The following is a 9375-nucleotide window of genomic DNA, read 5'->3' as shown; positions in this document are numbered from 1 at the left end:
TGTCATGATGTGAATTATTCTTTTGAAATAAAACTTTCATGGTATCAATTCTATTGCATCATATGCGCATTTCGTCTGAATGCAGATGTTTTAATCAATAAAGAATCTACAGCTTTACAGTTTGCACTTTGACATGAGTTTTTTAAGGATTTTTAAGAGCGCTTACAAATTATATCATTAAGATGAGAACCCCATAACCATCCCATCAGCTTAAAATTAAACCCATTTCTATACATCCGTGTTGAAGGCCGTACTTTAACCTATAATGGTTTACTTTTTAAATTGTTATTTGGATGGAGAGTTGTCTCATTGGCACTCACACCACATCTTCCTATACCTATGTTTTCTTAAAATGGCATGATTGATAATAAATTCTCATCTTTGGTAACAGAATATATTTTAAAAATTTGTTAACAGTATAATCAAATGTACATATATGTAACAAAAGTTAAAGTCTATTTCTTCATCTTTTTTTCTTCTTTTAACAGTTTCTTTCCATGGCTGATTCTGAAATAAATGCAAGATGCAAATTTTATAATAACAGCAACTAACTATCAATATATTTTGATTTTAAAACAAGCAAAATAATCAAATTAAGGTTAATATTATTAATACTTACAGTGATACATGAACATCTGTATATTTACAAGCATTCTGTCAGTATTGCATTACAATTTATCGGACCACAGCTGAATTATCACGTTAAACACCGTCACGTGGTGACCCCTATGAGACAGTTTGGGGTTAGTCAGTTTCATAAGAGGTCCATGACACGTTAATGGTGACGTCATCTATTAATGTTGTTGTATTTCATTGTTAATTTTTTCAACAGAACGCAGAACAAAAGTCTCGTGTCCGATAAATTTGTTATACGGTTAACTACTGACCCCCTACAGATCCATAGAGGGTGAATAAAATTAATAGGGGATTTGGCCTCTGGCCGCACCCCCTATGGATTTCACTAACCCTCTATGGATCTGTAGGGGTCAGTAGCTAACCATATTACTTATAATATAGTCCCCTACCAGTTAAATTTCATTGTATTGGAACATATTTCTAACTTTATCTACTGTGGATTCATTATTATTCGTTGGATACCAATTTTCGTGGATTTCGTGTGAACAGTTGAACCACGAAATTAAAAGTTCAACGAATGACAATTTTTCCTATGGCTTGTATGCAGACTTCAGCAAAACCACGAAATTAAATATCCACAAACCTGTAAGTTTTCCTCAATCCACGAAAATTGGTACCCACAAAAATAAATGAATCCACAGTATAACTTGTCATGGTGTAACATGTGTAAACTATATAACAAATATCAAATCAAAGTGTTGAAAACTAATTATTTAAGTGAATTTTGTAAGACCAAGGACCATTATTATGCTCAAAATCATTACACCAGAAAAAACTAGAGGCTCTCAAGAGCCTGTATCGCTCACCTGATTCTACCTGGGTTTTTGAAATCATATAAAAAAAAAAAGATAAAATTTGGCTACAAAGTAACAACACTTGGCCAGCACCTCATTAAGAAAGGAACATTTATGCTATGTTTGGTTTCATTCCATTCAGTGGTTCTCTAAAAGAAGTCATTTGTATGCATTTCCCATAGGGTCCTATGTTAAACTAAGTCCCCCACTGGCGGCCATCTTGAATGATGGATCGGCTACAAAGTAACAACACTTGGTCAGCACCTCATAAGAAACATTCATGCCATGTTTGGTTTCATTCCATTCAGTGGTTCTCTAGAAGAAGTTCAAAATGTAAAATGTTAACGATGACGACGGACAACAACGGACGCCAAGTGATGAGAAAAGCTCACTTAGCCCTTCGGGCCAGGTAAGCTAAAAATTAAACTGGATCTGTTTCTTGTCATGATAAAACAATATCATATCAATATCTTCAAGCATGAAGAAACAATTCCTGCAAGAATGTGTCCATAGACTAGTTCATGAATGCCCCACTTGCACTATCATTTTCTTTGTTCAGTGACCATGAAATTGGGAACAAAGGTCTTATTTGGCATTAAATTTAGACAGATCATATCATTGGACTTCAACTTCATCAAAAACTACTTTGACCAAAAATTTTAACCTGAAGAAAGACAGACAGAGAAACCAATGCACAAACCGAGAAACAAAATGCCCATACATATAAAAGGGGCATAAAAAAGTGAGGAAAACTGGATGGACAGACCACAGAAAGCCTTCAAAGGGAACTAAAAAGTTAAAACCATTGAAAATCACATATATCAGAATACCTATTTAAACAGTGATTTTTTTTTTCTTCTCAAATAACTACAATTTCTGTTTGCATCCTCAACTGTCACCTTTCTCTAGTTAAAATTGTTTGATATACTTTACATGTCATTTTTAAAGCATAAAGGTACATGTTTAATGTGTTTTGTCTAACTAATATAAACTTCCTAATAATCCAAATTGCAAAATAATTATGTTTTAAATTTTACTACTTTTTTGTTGTTGAGGGCAAAGAAATTCAAAAGTAACATTGTAATCCCACATGTAGCATTAATTCTGCACCATGAATATTGGCTGATGTGCAATGGATTAACACAGTAGCGCAAATTTTGATTAAGCTGAAGTGTGATGATGGCATTGTGACACTTTTTTATCGATAAAATTGCTGAATTGCTAAGGTGGTAATTTGAATTTGTTTATCATATTTTCTATGTTATTTTTTAATGTTTACATGTGAATTTGGTCAAGGAAAATCCTGTTTACCACCCACTTCATTTAGTGGTGATATAATTTGATTGGTTGAGGTCACAAGTTGATAAAACATTCATATATATATATATATATTCTATATAACATAATACCTTGTCTTAACTTGCTCATGCTGGTGTCCATGTACTGTGTCTAATATTTTCCCCTTTTCTTTACTTTTCTTCACTTATATATGTTCCATTTCTCCCAAAAGTAAAAAAAAACTCAACTTCATCAGGCCCATTGACCATGTTGACATATATTAGCTTGTTTTTGTGGAAAAATGACCTCTGAAATTAAAACAATTAAAATATTGATTTTATTACAATTTACTGATTTAAGGATTATCTTATGTACCTATGTTTAGTAAACCAGATGCTCTGCAGGGCACAGCTTTATAAGATTGCAGAGGTCAAACCCTGAACATGTGGAGCAAGTATGACACAACATTTAAGCTTGATACAGCTCTGAATTTGGATTGTGATTAAATAGATGACACAACATAGGTTTCTGACACAGAATAAATATGTGGTCTAAGAACTTAAACTTAAAAACTTAAAAATTTTAAATTGGAAAAATGGTTAAAAATTGACTATACAGGGCAATAACTACTTCAGGGGTCAACTGACCATTTTGGTCATGTTGACTTATTTGTAAATCTTACTTTGCTGAACATTTTTGCTGTTTACAGTTTATCTCTATCCATAATAATATTAAAGATAATTTCCAAAAACAGCAAAATTTCTTTAAAATTACCAATTCAGGTGCAGCAACCCAACAACGGGTTGTCCCATTCATCTTAAAATTTCAGGGCAGATAGATCTTGACCAGATAAACAATTTTACCCCATGTCAGATTTGCTCTAAATGCGTTGGTTTTTGAGTTATAACCAAAAACTGCATTTAACCTCCATGTTCTATTTTTAGCCGTGGCGGCCATGTTTTTTGATGAAATGGGAATCTTGGTTTGATGCTGGGTCAGCGGACGCATTTTTCAAACTAGATACCCTAAAGATGATTGTGTCTAAGTTTGGATTAATTTGGCCTGGTAGTTTCAGAGGAGAAGATTTTTGTAAAAGATCATGGAAATTAATGAAAAATGATTAAAAATTTACTATAAAGGGCAATAACTCCTAAAGGGGTCAACTGACCATTTTGGTCATGTTGACTTATTTGTAAATCTTACTTTGCTGAACATTATTGCTGTTTACAGTTTATCTCCATCTATAATTATAATATTCAAGATAATAACCAAAAACAGTAAAATTTCCTTAAAACTACCAATTTAGGGGCAGCAACCCATCAAGGGGTTGTCCGATTCATCTGAAAATTTCAGGGCAGATAGATCTTGACCTGATAAACAATTTTACCCCATGTCAGATTTGCTCTAAATGCTTTGGTTTTTGAGTTATAAGCCAAAAACTGCATTTTACCCCTATGTTCTATTTTTAGCCATGGCAGCCATGTTTTTTGATGAAATGGGAATTAAAACACAAACTTTATTCTAGATACCCTAGGAATCAATCAGATGAAGTTTGGTTTGAATTGGTTCTGTAGTTTCAGAGGAGAAGACTTTTGTAAATGTTAACGACGACAGACGCAGGACGACGACGACGGACACCAAGTGATGGGAAAAGCTCACTCGGCCCTTTGGGCCCAGTGAGCTAAAAATGCTTATTTGGGACCTTTTTTTTGGCCCCTTATTCCAAAACTGTTTGGACCAAAACTCCCAAAATCAATCCTAACCTTCCTTTTGTGGTCCTAAACTTTATGGTCATAGAAATTTCATAGATTTCTGTTGACTTATACTAAAGTTATTGTGCGAAAAAAAAGAAAAATGCTTATTTGGGCCCTTTTTGGCCCCTAATTCCTAAACTGTTGGGACCAAAACTCCCAAAATCAATCCCAACCTTCCTTTTATGGTCATTAACCTTGTGTTTAAATTTCATAGATTTCTATACTTGATTGTAAAGAGAGCTTCCAATTAAAATAAATAGTATGTTACTGCTAACATGGTTAATTTTCAAACTAACCCAAGAATAAAAAATGTCACCTCTATGTCCTCAACATTTACTTGTACATGTACGTACATTGTACATGTAAGGGACGACATCAAAAGATTGATGTAGGATAAAAAATTTAAATCAAATAGTTTGGGGGTGGGGGGTTTAAAATTCTGCAAGTTTTGTATACATGTATCTAAAATCGATATTTACATATATATCATGTGTGTATATCCCTATTGGTAAATCAATTTTTCCCAAATTAAGTTAAGAGGGGGGTGTGGGGGTCAGTGAAAAAACTATGTGAAGTAAGTTTTTTATCCTACATTGTACATTGAACTTTTGATGTCGTCCCTAAGTCTGAAAACAAAAAAATATTTAAACAACTTAAACATAACTTTCATGACATACCTCTAATCATACATTTGCAATGTTTCATTGGCCATGTTGGCTGCTGCTCCTTATTTGCACATGAATCAATACAGCACTTTTCAAATCCACTACTAGTCTAGATACATGTATAAATATAGAAATCATCGCCTCTAATGACTTCTGTTTTGTTGATTATTTTCCCCTACTTCTTTAAGTGCTTGTACTTTCTTTAAAAATGCTAAAAGAAAAATGTTTAAATGCATAAACATGATAAAAGGAAGTTATGATACATGTAACTGGCAAAATTGCCTCACTTTGACATTTCAAAATAAGACTAACAGATTTGCCCTAAAAAATATGACTTTATAAAAAGCATTTCATCAATTATTTTAATGTTCTTCTGCATCATTTCAAATCAATATGATCAATACGACATTTTAATGAATGAACTGGTTATATTGCATCTCTGATTTTGTCAATTAATGTCAATCTTTGGGCAATAAACATAATACATTTACATGTATTAACATGATTAAGGAATTTGAAATTTTAAGTTACATGTGTATATGAAGATGTGGTATGAGTGCCAATGAGACAACTCTCCATCAAAATAACAATTTATAAATGTAAATTATAGGTCAAGGTACGGCCTTTAACATAGAGCCTTGGCTCACACCGAACAGCAAGTATATACATGTATGTATCACAATTTTGTGCTGTATTCGTGTCAGTTCTGACTTTAATACACCTATGTAGATAATAAAATTGAGAATGGAAATGGGGAATATCTATACATTAAATGTCTATCAAACCATCTAATGCCCAATTTTTTTAATTTCTATAGAATTACAACCACATGATTAATTATCTGCCTTTTCACAATGAAAATGACATGAAAAAAAATAGTATAATAACAGCATCCCCCTTTTATCATGTTTATAAAGTGACTTGTATTTATTTTGTACACTGTTAAACAATCTTTTGTGTCTGGCTTCATGCATTTAGTGATATTTCTTTTCAATTTGGTACTGGATATTGATTGGTATGTCTTATATAAAATTATGAGTGAGTTTTAATTCATGTTTCAAACAAGCAGATAGTACATGTATATGGGTATTAAAATTAGAAAACATTTCAGAAAAGAATACCCACTTTAGAGTGGTCCGTAACAGCGTAAGACACATGTAATCTTATTTTTTTATTTAAATTACCTTTAAAGGAATTATTGAAGCATCATCACGCATGACTGGAGAGGCCCCAGTTTGGCAGTCAGTGCAACCCCCCACTTTTATTAACATTTCTGGATCTGCCACTGTTGACCAATTTAACCAGCTGTGAAAATGAGATAAAGGTTATGTGAAACTTGGCATTCACTACACACAAAACAGATGACCTATTACTTATTTACTTGGAATGATCAAGTTTTTACATAAACTAAAATCATATAAAATCAAACAGTGACTGTGTATCCCAAACTCTGTGCATGTATGATTGACAAAAGGTGGTCAATGGTTTTCAGGGTGTTTGGTGGTGTTTTGGGTAACGAAAAGACCCACCCCTCTGGATTTCATGTTTTTATGCCCCAGATTTTGCAATCAGGACCCCTCCAACCCCCCTAAAACACAAATACTTTGTTTACAAAATACCCTGTTCTCACAAGAAGGTCATAAATAAGGGACCGGTACCCTATTCTTACCAGCAGGGGGTATCGGGATCGTTCGCACCTGATTACATGGTCGCCCTAGGTTCGTTCGCACTGAGTTTGTTCGCCCTGATAGTCCATTCGCCCTGGGTTTGTTCGCCCTATATTCATTTATGATATGTATATGTTACATTAATAAACGAAATATATAAATATATATTTCAATTTATGTTCATGTATATCTATTAAAAGTTAAATACAGAATATTTGGCAAATTTATATTAATTAAATAAAATTTTTGGCTGCATTGTTACACTTTATTTTATAATTACTTTTTATTACTATTGATTGAATTTTGATTGCTGATAAGGTATCATTTGAAATCTTTGATATCTCTGATTGTTATATGAATTTTCTTTGATGGATTAATTATAATGAAAATAACATTTTTCTCAAAAAAAAAAGTCAGCTTGGAGAGATAAAAACACCGATGACAAGTGATCAATGTACAGCAGTGTGACTGTGTTTTTGGTATTTGTTTTACTAAGAGTAATTCAATTTGATAGTGAATGTACAGAAACTTATAACCTAGTCCTAGTAGCAGCTAGCTATAAACAACATGATAAATCGCAAATATTCGGCCAAATTGTAGACTGACTTCAACACATTCAATTATATACATGTACACACAACGCAACACTATTTACTAAAAATTGAAATCAGGGCGAACGGACTCTGGGCGAACAGGTATTAGGGCGAACAGAAACTAGGGCGAACCGGAATCAGGGCGGACGGACCCAGATTCCCCAGCAGGGCATGAAACAGCAACCCTAATTTTTGGCATATTTGTAATATAAAAGTAATATAGGAAGTATCCCCCCCCCCCCTTTTTCCCAGATACCATTCATATGTCGGATAGTGTTGTATTATTATGTTTTATGATATAAACTCATCATGCTCAATGGAACTGAAAGTTGAAGTACATGAAGTATGGAAGATGTCTTAAATTATTTACAGAGTATGGACTATGGACGATGTGCACGGTGTGGCGGTACATGGTCGACACAGAGAGAATTTAATGCTTACATCTTTCTGCTTTAAAAATCCATTTTAAAAAATGTGAATGATAAATTTATTTTTACCTTTCTTTGTGCTTTCCAAGTAGCAAGTCACCAATCAAAACAAAAACACTTTCCGTTGCGTTGACTTTCATTTCAATCGTTCCCTGGTTTTTTCCAGTGAATCTACAAGTTATCTATTTCCATTTATTTGTTAATCGGTTTGGCCATCAGTTTGAACAACCAGAGTTGTTTATACCATATATCTCTGACTCTGTCCATTCTTGCAGTTAGTTAAAAAAAATTGAAACCTCCATCCGCAGCTCGTGAGCGTCCATAGTATTGCGTCATAGTATACAAAATGGTAACGGTGAGAATTCCGTGTTTGCGTACTCACGTACATTTGCTAAAGTGAGGGTCTGGAAACCGTTTCGGGAGGAAAGAATAAAGAATGATGGACGAATTAAAGTGCAGAATAATGAGAAAAAATAAAGAAAGGAAAGAGGAGAGTAAAAATGCAAAAAATAGAACAAAGAACATTTGAGAATCATGGGGTTCAACTTCTAAATTATAATTTGACTGAATATTGAAAATTATTGAAAGTAAAGGACACATTATAAATGAAGAAACAGAGAAAATGTTAATGGTCTGAAAATTAAAGATATAAAGGACCCTCATCCAGAACCTTGTATTTATTATTATTCAATTAGTTTGTTACATTCAGGGGCGGATCCAGGATTTTCAGTTAGGGGGGGGGGGGCAAAGTTTTCTATTCGCCGAGCGGAGGAGGCGAAAAAAATTGGAGTTTTTTTTTAGGTAAAATTATTAAAATATTCTTCACCAGGGGTGAATTGTAGATATTTCGAACTATTGTGCAGTAAAATGAGCAAGAAATTAAAGTTTCAAAATGAAACGGCCATAATCCACATCAATCTACAGATAGACGGACGCAAAGTGAGACGAGACAGTTCACAATTGCTCACACTGACCAATATATTTTGCAAAGGAAAATTTCTACTTTTACCAGAGATTTTTTATTTTTTAATTGTCCTTCCATAATATCTGGTTTTTTTTACTCTTTGATTTTCGCAGGTTGTGCCAGACTTTACTGTGTTCGCTAAAAACAATTAAAATCAGAATGAGATGCATTTACGCAGATATCTTTATTTTCTTGGGATGCCAAGCATGTAATACGGTACAGAATTCGACTAAATTTTTAGGTTTGCAGGTGAGAAACAAATATAGACACAGAGATACAAATTAATAAACTAAGCTTCCGCTTGAAACACTATCTTTCATTACGGATATTATGAAAGAATCTCACCTGCCGACTGTTTTCTTGATCGCATCATGATGAAATTTTGAAAGTGAGTAAGGGATGTTTTGGAACTACGATTTATCAAAGAAATTGATTATAAAAACCGGAAATACAATATAACATTTGTATTTACTTTAACTGCTAAAACCTATTATATTTGTCATCAAATGCAGCTACGCGTGTGACACCTTCCCGTTTGAAATAATAACTTTAATAAAGCGTAGGTCAGTTGATTAGTAATCATGTTGATTCTGTTA

The 9375-nt window shown here is 33.3% G+C and overlaps 1 long non-coding RNA gene across 1 annotated transcript; it reads right to left on the bottom strand.

Annotated features, from left to right (window-relative positions):
* Nucleotides 1-380: 380 nt before the first annotated feature.
* Nucleotides 381-8314, bottom strand: LOC139507167 (uncharacterized). The gene is made up of 5 exons (XR_011660581.1): nt 7885-8314; nt 6312-6432; nt 5140-5338; nt 2840-3016; nt 381-507 (listed from the first exon to the last, which is right to left on the bottom strand). It is a non-coding gene; the product is annotated as an uncharacterized lncRNA (long non-coding RNA).
* Nucleotides 8315-9375: the final 1061 nt, after the last annotated feature.

The sequence above is a fragment of the Mytilus edulis genome, unplaced genomic scaffold (genome assembly GCF_963676685.1).
Source record: "Mytilus edulis unplaced genomic scaffold, xbMytEdul2.2 SCAFFOLD_1927, whole genome shotgun sequence".
In the NCBI taxonomy this organism is placed as follows: Eukaryota; Metazoa; Mollusca; class Bivalvia; order Mytilida; family Mytilidae; genus Mytilus; species Mytilus edulis.
This window is presented reverse-complemented; position numbering and strand designations above follow the sequence as displayed.